Source organism: Durio zibethinus, chromosome 19 (genome assembly GCF_047325235.1).
Source record: "Durio zibethinus cultivar Kanyao isolate XHJ-2024 chromosome 19, ASM4732523v1, whole genome shotgun sequence".
Classification (NCBI taxonomy): Eukaryota; Viridiplantae; Streptophyta; class Magnoliopsida; order Malvales; family Malvaceae; genus Durio; species Durio zibethinus.
In genome coordinates, this window is record NC_143180.1 from 7,826,540 (window position 1) to 7,844,895 (window position 18,356).

Genomic DNA, 18,356 nt, shown 5'->3' on the forward strand with positions numbered 1-18,356 from the left:
CTCAGTATAAGATATAAGAAATTTTTTTTTAAAGATAGCATTTCTTTTACGATAATTGTTGTATTATTAATTAATAACAATTTAAGATCGTGTAAGATATATCATAATTTTAAATAATCTTTATATTTATAAATGATAAATTTTTACATAATTTTTTATTATAATTGAATAATTGTAACATTATAATAAAAAAATTATAAATAATATGCTCGTTTTTCTAAAAGTGGATAATTTTCTCAATGATTGTTTTATTAACTATTATTAATTGATAAAAACATCCCTAATTACATATTTGTTATTAATATTTTATTTAATTTTTTATGTTATTTGACTCGTGAGATCAACTTAATCGGTTAATGCAAATTATTTTAAGAAACATTACGGAGGAAATAGTAAAATTCTCATGTCAAAGAAATGGTTGTTTAAGCAATATTAAATAGGAAATAGTGATATTCTCATGTCAAAGAAATGATTGTATGTAATTGGTTGTAGCAATGGATTAGCTTGTTTAAGCAATAACTTGCTTGCGTTCAATCAGCGGACCTCTTGAAAATTGGAATCCTTCCACAAGAAAAACCATGGAACTTTCCATTTTGTCCAGGAGCTCAGTTAGGAGACGGGTGCTTCTAAGTTGTTAGAATATGGTCATCTAATTTAGGTTCTAGGTATCCTATAATCCAACTGGTCTCTGCCTGTTCCCATTCCTCATCCTTTCCAATAATTTTCCTTTGTTTTCCTCTTTTTGTCCATCTTCACCCTGTATCTTTCTTCCCTCTCCCTCATAAATTCCTTGCCAATGCACTTCCCCTGTCAATGGCCACAACCACATCTTCCTTGGCCCGTCATCATCATCTGCAGCCTCTGCTAGATCTTCATCCATGCTCTTTAATAATGTTAAGTTAAAATATCTAGCCCACAAATTCTTTTCGTTGTTCAACTGGATGTTGCTCTTCGAGCAAACCAGAGCGTGGCTCAATGTAGACCATCCTCCGCCAACTATGGTAAGCCCAGACATTGACCAAAAGTTCCAATAGCCGACAGAAACATTGTTTTTTCTGTCCATAATTAAATAAACCTAGACGAGGAATGCTATGATTCGACTCTAAATGGAACCTACAGATGCTACAGGAACCACACAGCTTTCCTCAAGATCCGAGGAACCCAACAAACACATATTGACCTCAATAGAATTGGAATGCAAAGCATCAAGAGAATCAACAAACATCCTGCAGTCCAATCATTATAAGTTTCCAGTCGTCATCTACTGTACTGTGCTCTAAAAGGATATCGAGAAAGAGAGAGATAAGATGCAATAAAATGAGTAATAGACTTGGTAAATTACCGTGAAAACATTACAAACTCCAAAAAGGAAGAGGTTGGCACCACCCAGGCAGACCAGTGACCATCGTCATTGGGCATGGGAGGAAGAGCTTCCATATCTGATGGCAAGAAATACATCTTGCTGAAGGTGTTTTCAAAAGCAGTTCTACAGGCATTTTAAGGAATCTTCTAAGCAACAGTTTGGATAAATTAATCTAATAATTACTTTTCATATAGTAATAAAAATTAATCTGATATGTACACCTATCTATTGCAAGTTAAATCACAAAGCAGCAGTTGCATGTCCACTTAACTCAACCTCTAACCTATTAGACCCTATCAGACCCAGGCTTGGAAAATATTTTGTTTAAAATTTTAGCAAGCAGATGGTCACCTCTTAGCCTATTAAACCTAACTCCCAGGTTTATGAACAACAAATGTTGAGCTTTGAATAGAACAGAATTGAAGTAAATCCCAGCCAATGACCAATGAGCTTCTTCTCACCTATGGAACCTGATCTTGGCCCAGTTCATAAACAAGAAATATTGAACTCTGATCAAACAAGCCCTAACACCTGACAAAAGATGCTAAGAATTAGGCCCAAATCACTGCCAAGGATGGCCTCTTCACAACCCCCCACTATCTTGTTTTTTACTTACTAAAAGTTGTCATGGAGCAGGAAAAATGCAGCTTTTGCCATGTAAACATAACAATAGAATGATGTTTTCCTTCGGTCCCATATTTATAACAGTAATCAACATGGTATCATATGGCTTCCAAAAAAATATTGACAACTTTGATTCAAACAGTATCTTAACAGGAAGAAGGAACTAGGGAGAAAGCAACTAAATGTAGGAAGAGAAATCTGTATTATCTATAACATGACAAAATGGCAAGTAAAAGACCCTCACTCAACTTGTAGAAAATCAAAGAGCAAATCCTGGGATCAGCAAGGCATAAGAAATGACTCCATCACCTACTATGCTTAATCATATATCGAACTGATATGTAGTAAAACAAACACGCAGCGTCCAGCATTTAACATATCACACATTGACCAAAATGTGAGCGCGTCATTGTTCCTGCACCTCCAACATCATCATCAAGGCATGCCCAAAAGTACACTACATCTCCTTTACTTGTATTGTTTCTTCTAGAACTTTTTCAGCTTTTGTGGACAATTAAACCTATTTTAAAAAAACACTAAGCAGCCAATAATTGCCAAATCTAACAATTGATACTTTTAGACTTGAAGCAAAAGATACCAGAACAGCAGCAAAAATGAATCTCTTTAGCTTTGGGAACTTTTTCCTTTTTCTCCTTTAAACACTAAGAGTATGCGGGAAGGTTTGAAGGTAAAAGAGAGAAAACAGATTGAAAGCTGACAGTACAGGAGAGTAAACAACTATTTCTTAATTTATTTGAGCGCAGAATGTAAAGTATGAGTTTTACACCATGATCATAGCACCTTAAGATAGTTATTACAATAAATACTGATACTTAAAGGGGAAATCATCAAGCAGAATACTCTCCTCTCAAATCCCCTTGATTTGAGGGGATTAAAAAAAATGAGAATAATGGGGGATTAGAGGGGTTTGGTTCACCTTCATTTATCACCATCCCTTAACACCCCACATCACCCCTTGAACCAATCAAAATAACAGTAAGAAATTTGAAAACAAGAAATTGGTTCTGAACTCAAGCTAATTTTGAAAAATTGAACACCACATCAAATATCAATATAAGGAATAGCTTCCTACCAGCAGCGTGCCATGACTGAAAACCAATCCAAGGTCTGTTGTGAATGTTATCCACCCTATTTGCAATAAATAACATTCCTCCAACTTCACATAATAAATCCCTATAGTAAGTGTCATTCAAAACCAGAAGTCAGCCAACTGCATCCACATCATCTGATCTCAACCTCCTACCTCTTTTAGACTGGCATATAAAATGAATAGTTACAGCATGTAGAAACAAACTTATTTCACATGCATCATTTTTCAGTAGCCAAGCAAATAAAAAAGGAAAGCTCCTCTACAAGGGGAAAAAAGACTAAGGATCACTACAGCAAATACAAGAAATCAGTTATAAATAAACAAGTAAACTACAGGTAGAAAAGAGGTGGGGAAGCAATGATCTGTACAAAGTTTATCCCATTGCAAATTTTGCATGTCAGACTCTTGAGCAAGTATGCTTCCATCCACCCCTTGCAAGAAAACACAAGCTACCCACAAAATACTAAAAAAAGATTCAAAGCATTTTTGTCAAGAACCATACAATTAAATTGTTTAGACAATACTTTCGTCACCATGGTTTCTCTTCATCAAATCAACACTTCATCATAGTTTAATATAAATATTCCAGATCATAAAATCACAAAAGTACTTATGACGAAAGTGATGAAAAAGACATGAAGATGTGTAACAAAGATTGATAAAAAGATAAAATGTCAAATATGGATTAGGAAAACTCACAAGACTTAGCCCACGGTACAAAGATCCATAGTGCAAGAATAGCCAGGCCCCAGCCCCATTATAGATCTGATAGATGCATACAGGTTGACCTGTCCTTACTAGCTCTTCCTCATCTCTTTCATTTGCCTCAAACTTCAGTTTCTCAGATCTCCGAACATTTCGATGTATCTTATCCCATACACCAGGATTACTCTCCATTCTTTCATTAACGTATAGATTTAAGGGGGAAAAACATTTTTTCACATCACAGTTTATTCATGAGAATGTTAAAAAACAATAAAAAAGGATATAGTAACGTGAGAAGAAAAAGGCAGGGTGGGGAGAGTCCAAACAATGGGCTGTAATTATGAAGTATTATTATACCTCCTCCAGTTCAAGTCCTTCATAGTCTTCAAAGTTCTCTATTTCCATCCCAATATCCAGGTCATTCTCAGTAGGGATATCCTGATCCTAATTCTCTGTCTCATTCTCAGACATGTCAATGAAATGCTTGGTAAATTACTCTTCAAAGACATAAAAAACACTAAAATTTCTGGAAATATCACCGTTTCTGAGTTCTATTTCCTTCCTAAAAAGCTTTCATTCCCTTGATCCCTGCTGAAGTTCAGAAACAGCAGCTGGAAGCAAGACATCTGATGGGAAATTGAGTAAATTCTCCAGAAGGCTTGCATAACCAGTTATGCATTCAGATGCCAGAATGTTCTTAGCAAGCAGTCTTCCGGAAGATGCAACCGTTTGAGCAAATTGAGAGAGTCTGCCATTCGAAATCAAAAGTAAGAAAGCCCTCAATAAAGCATCAGGGTGATGTTTTGGGAAAAAAACACCACGGGTCCATCAACCACCTGTCATATAAGAGCAGCTTAAAATATTATACAGAATAGAAAGTCCTCTCCCCGTTTTCTCTGTTCATATCTCACCCTCTTTGACACACACACAGAAATCAGGAATTATGAACTACGAGGAAAACAATTCAAATGAATCTACATATTTTTTCATGATAGGAAAATCAGGCGTGATGACAGGGATTCCCAAGGTCATGGCTCTGATAATTAATGGAGGAAAACCCTGTTCTTCTTTTGAGGAACCATATAAAACAATATCACCCATTAATAAGACTCCATTGGCATCACCATCCAAGCCATAATGCCTAACAGAGCCCGGACTAAGTCCTAGCTGTGATACAATTTGCTGCATAGAAGCACAACGAATAACATCAATCTTAGAGGGAAATAACAATAAGCCAGTAAAAAAACCTCAATGCAGTGTTCTGAACACATCAATAAGATTGAATAGACAAAACGAAAATTACATGACAGCTTCTTATGTTTTCTCTCCAGGGTTTGCAGTCTTATTAATAGCTTTAAGCCTCTATCCTTCCTTCTAGCAATATATAAACTGATTGAAAAAATAAAAGTTGGGCCATACTACAATTTATTAGTTTGAAACTGAAAAAAAAAATCTAAATTAAAGTTTGAAACTGAAAAAGACTTATCTAAATTAAGTGGAAGAAACAAATTACAACTTGATGGCTTAAGTTGGATATCCCAACTAAATAGCAAAATCAGGTATAATTCATGAAGAAAATGATGATAATGAAATCATGAAATCCCTTATCTTAATCCATGCAATAAGACAGGGCATATTTCTTCATTACCATTTTAATGTATTGTTTCCTTTTTCAAATTAATCACACTACTTTAGGTATTGAACTTCTTTCAAATCAAAATGAGGGCATGAATAAGCATGAGGGAAAGATATAGGGAGCTTATGAGTAAGCATATAATATATATATGTGTAAATATATATATATATATATATATATATATTATGCGCCTATCAACAGTCAACTACCTGTAAAGCATCATTATATCCATCAGTGGAGTTACCATTTAAGAAAATAAATTTAAATGACCCTCTTGCATCATTTCTCCTTGCATATCTCAAAAGGAGAGGTCCAATAGTGTGCATTGCAACAGCATACTCCCATGATAACTCATGATGGAAGAAAGAACTTCCAACAACTAGAACCACCGTATCATCCTTACTGAACCCATTGTCCTTTCGTAGTTGATGTTTTGCATGGGTCTTACTATAACTTTCTGTACCAGGGATCCAGGAATTACAAGGAATTGTCCAGTGTCTAGCATACTATATAACATCTACTACGGGAAGGAATAGAAATTGAGAAACCTCATAAGATGTCTAATACAATTCCTTCTAGAAATTCTATGTTGCAGAGTAGACAGAATGTCAGATTTACCAGTAGAGTAAGATCAGGGAACACAATAACATTGGCCCTGATAAAAGCACTTTTCCAATTAGAAATAAGATGCTCCAAGTCAATCATCTCATAGACAGGAAGACGTTTTGCCAGAGTTTCTTGAATTTTCCATATAAGTGGTACCACATCAAAGGGCTTCTCCATAAGGCTGCACAGATATGAAACTCACTAATCATAGCATCACAAACTAAAACCAAACATATAGAGGTGTTTGCAATGTTCAGAAAGTATCTGTACATGTGAGATTATCAGCAAGCTAGATATAGAAGATACCTTGAGATGGCTTCTTTTGCTTCAAGAGAATCAGCAACAACACCTTCAAAACTGTAGAAAATGAAAGAAATATATATAATTAATGCTAAGTAAAGAAACAAAAACAATAATCAAAACAAGGATTGTGAACCAAAAATTCTAACATAAACCACTGTGAAAACTGCAAATATAGATAAAAACCAATATAAACATAAACGAAAAAGGAAAAAGATGATAAAAAGAATTCATAACACAGGAATTAGATAACATACATTGACCAATCAATAAGACCAGATTGCTCTGAACCTAAAAATGAAACCTGACCACTTATGTGCTGCCACATTGAACGTGCTTTACCATTTCCTAGTGCATAAATCTGCCAACTTGACCTTGAAAGGATCCTCAATATTTTCTGAACTGATCATAAAATACTAAACTTTCAAGCCTCCGCTACTAGAAAGCAGAGTCATGAGAACATAAGTATTAACAATTCCAACATATTGTGGAAGTTATAGAAGTTATTTGTATCATAAAATCTGTTGTGTGAGTGTATCCAAAAAATAAGGAGCACTATATGAAAATAAATTTGTTTTCATAAAAGTCATTCACCTTAAATACATAGCCAAGTGTCTGAAGACTCTTTAACACAGAAACCAACATCAATGACTGTGGGTCTTTCTTCATGTTCCCCAAAATCTGTCAATTATCAAGAATGCACAATGTAAAGGCAAAACTCAAACCACTTCAAATACAGAAATGCCATAAAGAAGCTTCTTTTAACAGGTGTGGTCCTGAATAATGCGAATTGAGTTAAAACATCCCCATTCTAATTAATAGATCGGTAAGCCTTTAATATCACTATAACTTTTAACATACCGCCATTCAAGAATTATAGTTTAGATACTTAGGTTGCTATAAAATAGCAAATTCTCCTTGGAAATAATGTACTATCATATAAGCCAAAGTTTGGCAATAATCTCATAGCCACTTGCTGACAAATTACTTAAACAAAACCTTTTTATCTCCACCAACCTTCCTTTTTAGAAAGGAGCAATAGATCAGGCCGTAATATTTTCATAAAATTACCACCTCCACAAAGATTAAAAGATTAATTAGATTTCTTGGAATATTCAGTCCTTTGTCCCATGCCATTCCCCCTAGGGTTTTTATATTATCATACCAATTTATTTCCCAATTAAGTTACTTCAATCTTAGTAAGTCATCAGAACTTCTTACAACCAAACAATATATAGTATAAACCACCTATAACTCCAATTAAAGAAACCACATCTCTTTTACTCCTCAATCCTTTTTTCTCCCCTTTTTCTCTTTTCTTTGTGGCAAAACCTTCTTTTTTTTTTTTACCTTTTATGGAAGAAGGATAAATTAAAAAAGAAAATATTTTCTTATATAATAACTGGTAACTCACTTCATTTCCAATGCGAAATATACTTAATTGCTTGACTGGCAAGAGATTTCATAAAAATTTGATAAACGATTAAAGTTTTTAATTTCCAACTATATAAATTTCTTGACGCAAAATTTTTACTCAATTTGGAAGTGTATAGCAGTCAAGACCAGCCAAAAATTTTTTATCATCTAATAACCAAAGTGTTTTATTTAAATTTTTCTATTTTATTTCCTTTTTAAATCTCATTAGATGTAAAAGTTTCTAAAATCATAAACGCCCTCTTTTACCCCCCAAAAAATCAAAACCTATTCTTACAACATTGTCAAAGAAAGATTAATGTTTTCACCACCTATTTTTGGTATCCTTTTGACTTTGTTCAATATTTCTCACAATTTAACTTTTAAATAATTGAAAACAGATTCTTTTTTCATCATTTCTTTGAAAAGAAAACTTTGATTTTTTCCCTTGACTGAATTTGAAAACGGGTGGTTTTGATTATTGAATTACCTGGATTTGTTGTTTTATTTTGAATATCCTACTTTTCGTTTTGGTTGACGTTGGATCTTCTTGCATGTTATGAAATTGTGTTTGTTTTCAATTGCGATAATTCCATCATTGAATTGTTTGAAAATCTTTTTAATTGTTTTCTTGGTGTTTGTTATATATATATATATATATAATTTTTCTTTTCAAAATTAAATTTTTTATATGATCATTATTTCTAATCTCTTTTCTCATCGAAGTTGATTTTGAATCTACTTAAATTTGAGTGAGCATAAAGGATAATGATTTTGAAAAATAATTTTTTAAATTATATTTGTAATTTATTTTCAAATTCTTTTTAATAAGCTTAGAAATGGTAAAGTGCTGAATTTAGAAAGAAAACTTGTGTTCTACTTGGATAAAATGTCTACCTACCTATGTTGCCCATGTTATCAAAGCTTTTCTGAAGGTAGTAAAGACGTCAAGTTGAGGACATACTTGGTTTCCTTCTTGATAATAGTTGATCCTAAGATATGAAAATTATCGATAGACATCAAACTTAATACAAAAGCATTTAAAGGTTTAGCTCACTTATACGTATCACAGTAATGTCATCCTAATTCTTAAAGAACATCTTAACATGCTTTTTTAATAAAAAAGAGATCTTGGTTAAACACTCCAGCTTACAATTAATGTAGGATTACAACTTTGAAAGGAAGATCACATTACAATTTTAAAGTGTACTAGCTAAGGTTTTCTTAAATATTCATAGTACGATAATGTAATGGCACTAATCCAGCTTTTATTTTGTAATAAGACCACCAATCCAGCTTTTATTTTGTAATAAGACCACTAATGTGCAATCTTAAAGACCAAAATATCAGCTCTTCTCCATTTTGATGAACCATGACCAATGGCACCAATTCGCAAAGTTGGCTTCCACTTTTGCCTTATTCTTACCTTGCTCTCGTGTGCTAGAAAGTGAGAAAACATAGCATTCAATTGTACACTTATAGCCTTACAAAAACAAGCCCAAAACATCAGCTACCCCAATTAGGAAAATACTCAAAATTCTAGTTTATAAGTGAAATAAAGAGCAAATAGACTTTAAACAATCATTTAATTACCACTTTTGAAACTATAATTTCCCTTCTCTTTGGTGATTCTTTAGCCATGACTTTCATAGACCTTCTTTGGATCTTTTACAGCTCCCATTAACAAACAAAGCATGGATTCCTATTGGTTTTTATTAATTAAATCTCCCATGGAGACTAGTCTTTTCTTTCATATCAAATCTAGCATTTTGGTATCATTGAACCTAAAACAGAGAGCCCACACTAAAAACTAGTCTTTACCACAGCAAATGTTAGGATGTGCACATCCAAGAAAAAGTATAAAGCAAATCAAATTTACCTACAAAAATCACAATCTTATGGTTGCCATTTTCACTTCATGTAATATCTATCACGCCTTCTATTACTAGTATAGTTAAAACCTTCATCAATGAAAAGATATGATCAGAGGATAGCTCTTATTGTAAACCCACTTACCTTTTGATACATCACAGCTATTTATCATTTTCTTCTTAATTTTTCCATTACTTGGAACTTTATTTTTATCAACAATAATTACTCTTATCTTCCTCTTTTCCTTATGTTCCTTAGACATAATCATACTTTTTCAATGTTTTCTCTAACGGCATAATTATATGCACATTGACAAATTTATGTAATATCAGCCCCACTGAAACCTTGAACATATAGGACAAAAGTTGTCCAATCTATAACATGGAGTCTGAGAATTTCTTAAATAGGCATTCTTAACATGACTTTAGAAAGAAAACCAAATAATTAAATAACTACAAGCAAAATTGAATTTCATTGTATAGTTGTCCCTAAAACAAATATTAAGTAATTGTTGCATATTGTTTAACTTTAAAATTTCAAACTGATAAGGTATTGTTTGGGCTGTTAAAATGTAAAATTAGCTTAAAAAATAAAAAACTTGCACTCTATTTGATAGGATGGAAGAAAATGGGAAAAAAAAAATTTTAATCCAACGGTTAAACTACAAAATAGCATATGTTTTTATGAATCTTAACCACAGATTAAAAAATTTTTATCTTTCTTTATTTTCATCCACCCTATTAAACATAACATTACAGGAATCCAAAATCTCTACTTGACTCGACCTATTTGCTCAAAAATCCATCCAGTAACATTTAACTTCACATCTATCCTCGCTGTTACAATTCCATGATCGCTATCTCTCAATCGATTCTTGAAATGAATATAAACCATTAGACTAAATTAGGTTTCAATTCTTGTATTTCCCTATATACTCCTCTTAAAAATTTGGAATATATACCTCTATTCTTGCTTTGCTTTGGGACACAAACTATTTGAACCATTATTGGTCTGTAAAATTTACTTCTTGAAGAACACAGTTAATCTACAAATGAATGACATGAAAAAACCCTTTGGACAATTAGTTTTTTTAAGGGAATAAATTTTCCTAAAAAAAAACCTATAATCAGCAGAAAGCAATTAATCTACAATTTCTTAAACCATTATTAGTCTGTGAACTAAAATGTTGCAACAAATATAAGATATCTATTCACAAAATCAAGAAAGAAATATATACCAAATTAAATACATAATTAGCACACCCAACCATTGACTTGCCATGAACAATTAAATAGCTACAAGGATCTTCCTTGCCTCATATAGATGATGTAAATAGATAAAGTGAAATTCCTCTAATTTTTCTTCCAATCAACTGATTAAATTGCATAAAGGTCAAGTCTTTTGTTCCTATCTCCAATAATAACTGAATGCCAAAAATTATGCAAGTTAAAACTTATGCATTAAATAAAACAAAAAAACTTAAGAAAACAACAAATTAAGTAAAACAAAGATAATATGAATAACAAATAAACAAATAGGAACATATGCAAGAAGAATTTCAAACCCGTATAAAATTAACAATACAATGTTGACAATGAAAAAAGCAAACCAAAATTACCAATCACATTGCAAGGAATAAATGAAAGGAAACCCAAAAAAACAAAATGAAAGAAAAGCAAAAGAAAAATAAAAGCAAAAGCAATCCGATAACTAAGGTGTTAGATTAATATTTCTTCATTTCGAGAAGAAATTTTAAGTTTTTATGAAGAATTAATATTTTAACAAAAAAAATCAGTAACTGAGCCAATAAAGTATGATCTATCGAATAAAGGAATAATACAAAATTTACATTGAAAGGTAAAAGAACAAAGACTTACATTGCTCTTAAGTCTAGAATTTTGATGGTTATAACGATATAAGTCAACAAGATTTTGAAAAGACAGGAATAAATTGCGAGAATAAAAATAGATGAAGCTTTTGGAGAGACTTTTTTTAAGTCCAAAATTACTCTTTAATCTTTTTTTTTTTTACAATTCTAAGTTGTCCCTTCAAGACCAATAAGGGATAACTTTTATAATAAGCTATTTTGTAGCTCTTGTTTCATGTCAGACCTTACAATTAAATTTATAATTAATTGTAAAATTTTTAATGGAAATTGCTGATAAACAAATAAGCATTTTCCTTGTGAATAAAAAATGAAACTGTCTCTTTAAAAATAATAAGTAAAAAACTAAGAAGTTAAGAGAAAAAATAATGAAATCTTAAATCAACAATTAAGCATTACTAAAAATAGCAACATATCAATCACAACATCAAGAATAAAATAATAATCAATAGATTTTCAATAATGGCTTATATCAAATCCAATCCAACATAAACAATAATAGATTTTCAATAATAATCAATATAAAATCCAACTCAATTCCAATAATAATTAACAAAAAATTAAGCATGTTCCTAAGAAGTTAAAGAATATATTTAAGAAAAGAAACAAGGATGATGGTTACCTAAATTTTCTATTTAAGTTATTGACAGTAATAGTAGCAGCCTTCGTTCTACCATATCTTTTGTTCAAGCATTCTTTTTTCAAATTGCAATTGAAACTTACGTACCAATAAATTCACCTACAATTACATAGTAGGTTCCAGCATCAAATTTATTTGAGTATTTGAAATATTGATTAAAGAATTATAAGCTATGAAAGTAAATAATCATTTCTTGATTCATTTCCTATTAAAGCCACATTTAACAAATTCACAACTGAAGCTAACATTTAAATCTATGATTAAAACCAATATGCTTAGAAAAAAATTGATACACAATACAATTAAAAACTACTAGTTGTTTGAAATTCCACTACTATGTAAAGTACAAAAAAATAATACTTTGCCCAATGTGTCAATAATTATTACCAAATAAAACATAATAAAATATTTTTGAAAGAGTAAGACTTTATTCACAATAAATGATATGAATGACCACCATTTTTAGCAAGTTGGTTATGATAACATTAATTAAATCTAAGAAAAAAAGTATCAATATCAAACCTTATAGAGAACTCAGTGAAAGAATTATTTATTCAAAGCGGAAGAGTATTACCAAAGTTAAAAACTTGCATCAAAACAAATGAAGATAAAAAAATTTTCATTCCATGATATTGTGTAATAAGTGAAAAAGAATTAACAATCATATTAACTATTACTTAAAGTAAAACACTTCATAACAACATAGGAGAAAGCGTAACTTTCTTTATATACCAAATCAATTACATATTGAGAAAGAAACATGAATATAGTAAATGTCTAATCTTTTAAAAAGAAAAAAGTAAGAAATAAATTCTCCATTATCCAAAAAAAAAAATTAAATATAAACCTATCAATAATTTTACATAAAGAGCAAGGCAAACAATAATGAAGAATTCAAAATGTACCCTTTTGGACAAATTGGATTCTAAATCAAAAGAGAAAAATAATTAGATAATAACACATTTGTTAAATTTCTCAACTAATATTATTTTGCTATTAAACTATCACTTGAATAAAAGCAATTAAACTAATAATTCAAGAAAAAATCATATTTTTTTAAAGGAATTAAATATATTAACACCAAGTAAGCTACTAAGCATAATTTGATTTGTGATAATGCATTTGAGTTTTGCCATTTACTGTGAGCCCTTTTGCTGCAACTCACATTTTGCATGAGGATTACAAGTTGTCAAACAAGTTTTCTCATTTTACTTACCCTCATATTCATGTTTAACATTGCATTCATCAACATGATTTTCTAAGAACTATAAAAAATAAACACCATTGATAAGAGAAATTAAAGGTAATAGATATGCTTTTCTTATAAAAAAACATAAAATTTTAATCTGAATGATTTGGCCTCAAATATAACAATCTTTATAGAATCAGCCAATAGATCCTTATGATATTTGACTATAAATGTCAAGTGATAATAGATAAAATATTTTTCTTCCTTGTTTTACAAGTTCAAACAACAAAACAACATTGGTTACAGCAAAACATAAAAAAATATTAAAAATTATTCTAAAAAGAAGTTGACAAATCTAGCACTTATTCTATCATACTATCTTTAGACTAAACGATAAAGTCACACTCTCTGAGAGAACGATAGGATTTTTAGTGCTAGGTCAATGACACTTATCATTGATCCTTTCACCAACCTCTTTTCAAGATTTTCAAAAAATATAAATTGCATAATCCTTATATGATCCTTAATTGTTATTGACAGTTTTCATCTTTCAATAAATATTTGTAAGAGATGTAAAAGGAAAATAATTGAAGAACATAACAATGTTTTGATGAAATAATTTTTACTTGGGATTGGAGACTCATTTATGGTGTTAATGCATTTAAATTTCCATTACACGGTATAACAGTCCTATTGCATTAAATGAATGAGTTGTAGAACCACTTTTAGCAAGCATCAATTTCAAGAATTCTTTCTTGACAATTAAACTTGATGTTATCGAATTATAAAATGTATAGTTCATATAAAAAATTTTTATGCAAATAATATGAAGTAATGAAATTTTAAAATGTTAACATTACTTCAATTGAATCAATTTCAAGCCATTCCCGAATTGTCATTTTGATTCTTTTTTCTCCTCTTGTGCTAAAAGTCTAGGTTCAATATTTATTCCAAAAGCTAAACCTTATTGTTTTGATTTTCGAGTTAGTTCCCGTTTGTGTATCACATTATATAACCAATTAATAAATTTAGAAAAAAGATTCATGATATTGATGTACAATAATGAGAATTACATATCATGATGTCAACAGAAATCTCAATTGCAAATTGCTCAACAGGCAATTTGAAAGCCTTCCATCCCATCAGATGCAACACATTGGTAGTGTGCCCCAGTGGGTGCCCAATATATAATTCAACTCCAATGCATCAAATCAATCCAAATTATTGTTATTTTGTAGGGTATATACAACAAAAATAATTAAAATATATTTGCCTATGTATTGTAGGGGAAAATAATCCAAAAAATATAATAAAATAGAAACATTCCATTAAGACAAAAAATGAACCTATTAGGTGAAAATTTTAAACTATTTTTATGAGTATGGTAAGTTTATATAATCTATCAACAATTTATAATGCAATAAACCTTAGCTATTAGTATCTTCGGTATATGATGAGAAAAGCACACATTCACAAATTGAATGTTTAACAGTATTAAAATCCAACCACCTTTTTTCCTTTCAAATATATGGTAGGAATAAAGAAGTAGGAATAAAAAAAACTTTGAACCTAAAAAGAGATTATATAGTATTTGAAAACAACTTGTTTAATCAAATCCGAAAAACAAAAAAATAACCTTATTTAAAACAATAAAAACAACAATTTTGTTCAACTTAGAGAAACTTAAAGTGTAAACCCAAACCAATAATGGCAAGCAAAAGGAATCCAAATAATGAATTTTCTTGATTCTTTTGGGCTTTAAAATTTGTCTTCGATCGGTGGACTTTCAATTTTTAAAACTCTTTTTTGGTGTGGTTGTTATCATACTTAGATTTCATAAGCATTGGTGGAGTGATAATATTTGTTTGAAAATGGGTTATTAGGTTCATCATCCAAAAAACAGGTTATGTATAATGTTCCTTTAATTGAAAAAAAATATCAAAAAAAATGAACATCACCTCAATTTTTCATATGTGCATCATGGAGGAATTATCATTATTAGTATTTTATCTTTTTTTAGTGGGTCTAGTCACATGCAAATAAGTTTTTTTTTCCTACACATGCAAATATATTTAATTAATAAAAAAGTCACTTTCTTTGAAGTGTTGAATGTATATCATTTTCAAATATGATAACAACATTTTCTTGGGAAACAAACAAAAAAATTGAACAAATAGATGTTAGCATGTGTGATTATAACCAATAGTGGGGAAGAGAAGTTTTTGCTTGTCTCTTTCCTCTTGCTTTTACAATAAAAAATAAAGGGAAATAAAATAATGACATGGTTGAACTCTCACTTAGAAAAGAAAATTTCCTAAAATCTTATGAATTTTTTTTATTTTAATTTAATTTTTGAAGGGGTAATGGGAATCCTCAAGAAAATAAATAATTATTTAATTATACCAAAAAACTAATTCTATTCACCATAATTACAAAAAAAAAAAAGAAAAAATTAAAAGCAAAGAAAATAAAAAAAAACAAAAAAAATGAGTTTCGATTACCCAAAAAGGAGATTATCAACAAAAGTGATAAACCCAAAAGTCAAAGAATACAAACTTTGTAATTAATAATTTATCATACTCACGTTAGATTTAGTAGATTTGTTGTTGTTACTAGAAGAAGCTAAATAAAAATAACTGTATATAAGTCTAGATCATTGAAGAGTGATAGTAACTTTTTTCTTTTTTGGAAGAAACTTATCGGTTAAAGTTTTTGGAAAAGTTTTTAAAGAAGCTTTCTTCACTTTTTATAAGTATATAATTTTTTTTTCACAATTATCCTTTTTTTTTTACATTGCTTATTTATGTTTTTAATACTTATCGAGATAGTTATTATATTAAGTTATAGATTCTAAATACATTCCTATAAATCTTTTTTGCACTCAATTTCTAAATACACCCATAACTTAAATATAAAACTTATATGAGAGGTTGTATTTGCACTCCAAGAACTACTCAATACACTACAAAAAATTTATTACAAATTTAACCTTTAATGAAATTATTTAAAAATTCATTACTTAATTACTTTTTTGTCCTTCACACTCCCTTCTTCTTATTCTTTTCTCTTTTTCTCTCTTTTAGGCTAGCAGTAGCTTTATTCTTTTCTTCCTTCAACAACAAGTCATATTATTGTCAAAATTCACAATCAAAATTTTTAATATTTTGTATACTACCAAAATGGAAAATGAACTTAAAAGAAATAATTACAGCAACCAAAATTGGGGAATGATGATCGAATAAGCTGATTTTTAAAATAGGATGTCAAAAAGCCTTTAAAAGCTTCAAAAAATCATTTCGGAAGCTCTTAAAGGCTTTCAAGCATCCATTTTCGAAAACTTATAAGAGTTTCTAAAATTCTTTTTTTAAAAATTTTGAATCGTACTGAGATAAGGTGTTTAAGTGTTTTGGTAAATTTTAATTTTAAGTATGAGGTGAAGTGAATAAAAAATAGGTGTTAAAAGTAACGAAATGTGTTGAGTAAATGTTAGGGTGAAATTAGCAACCATCAACTTAACTTATATTCTTACTTACTACACCCCACATTCTAACTTTAATTTTACATAAACACCCTTACATCGACTCTCCCTTCCCTCATATTCTTTCAATTCTCTCTTTTCTTACACCCAAATTTTAACTAAAAAATCAATCTAAAATCACAAAATTCAAAAGTAAATTAAGTCATAAAACTTTGAATTAGAGGTAATTTCTTTGTTTTAATTTTAACTTCCTTTTATTTTAATCGTTTAATTTCAAAAATTTTGGGTAAAGTCAGTGCTGTAATTTATAGTTTCAAAAAATGTATTTTTGCATTCAAAAACTTATAAGAGCATCTAAAAATGCAAATCTGAAAACCTTTATAAACTTTCAGAATGCATTTTTAAAAACTTTCAAAAAATTTTAGATATGCATTTGCAAAACTTTTTAAAAGTTTTCGAAAAAACAAGTTTGAAAGCTTTTGAAGATTTTTGAAAATTCATATCCAAAATTCTTTAAGAATGCATTTGATTCAGGAAAATATGAGATTTTCACCAAATATGTTACTATTGGGTATTCAAATTCCCATGTTTGGTTCGGAGATATATGATTCCTGAAAGTAATTTTAGATTCTCAATAATATCTAAAATCTCAGAATCAGAAACGTACTTCTCTTTGTGGTTTTTTAAGATTTCAGAAAGAAAATTATTTTTGTCTCATATTTGACCAGAATAAAAAATTTTTGTTAAATAACAAAGCACTTTGACTAAATTACAAATATCACATTTTTCATATAAAAAACGTGGTATTTGTAAAAAAAAAAAAATTCAACCAAATAAATACATTTGTAATGTCAAAAACATAATATTTAATTAAAAAAATATTTTAGATAATAATAGGTCAAATACAAAGCAAAACAGAGCAAAGTATAAAGAATGGCCTACATAATAACACATGGGCCCTCAAGCCATGGCTTTGTCATTTTTTCTTTTACAACCGTGTAATATAGGTTTGTGTGGTCTAAATAATGCCACGTGAGGCCCCAAGCCATGGTATTGTCATTTTTTCTTGTATAGCCGTATAATATAGGCTTTGATTACATTTTTTTATATGGACAAAGACAGTATTTAAGGCTCCAATGACTTTTTATATAAATGTAAAACATATGATTATTTACTGCATTTCTAGGCTTTAAACTTAGTATTATGCTCAATTACTGCACTTATTTTAAGCTAAATGCAATAATTGTTTATTATCATTTTATTTTTTAAATATTAATTATTGTATTTTTTTGAAGCTAAACGTAGTAATTGTTTATTGTCATGCTCAATTACTATGTTTTTAGGCTTTGAAATATAGTAAATGTAGATTATTTCCTACATTTATTAAATGAACTTAACACAATAAATGATTACTGTCATTTTTATATAATTGACAACTTGAATACTACGTTTCTAGGATTTGAAACATATTAATTATCGATTATTTTTATTGATAAATTATTGTATTAGTTATGTAGTAAAGAACATTATAATA

The 18,356-nt window shown here is 29.7% G+C and overlaps 1 pseudogene across 1 annotated transcript; it reads right to left on the minus strand.

Moving 5' to 3' along the window:
- Nucleotides 1-2,718: 2,718 nt before the first annotated feature.
- LOC111309559 (uncharacterized) lies at nucleotides 2,719-7,212 on the minus strand (annotated as a pseudogene). The gene is made up of 8 exons (XR_016330433.1): nucleotides 7,207-7,212; nucleotides 6,940-7,026; nucleotides 6,603-6,664; nucleotides 6,352-6,447; nucleotides 6,058-6,226; nucleotides 5,649-5,956; nucleotides 3,798-4,985; nucleotides 2,719-3,261 (listed from the first exon to the last, which is right to left on the minus strand). The product of XR_016330433.1 is annotated as an uncharacterized LOC111309559 (transcript).
- Nucleotides 7,213-18,356: the final 11,144 nt, after the last annotated feature.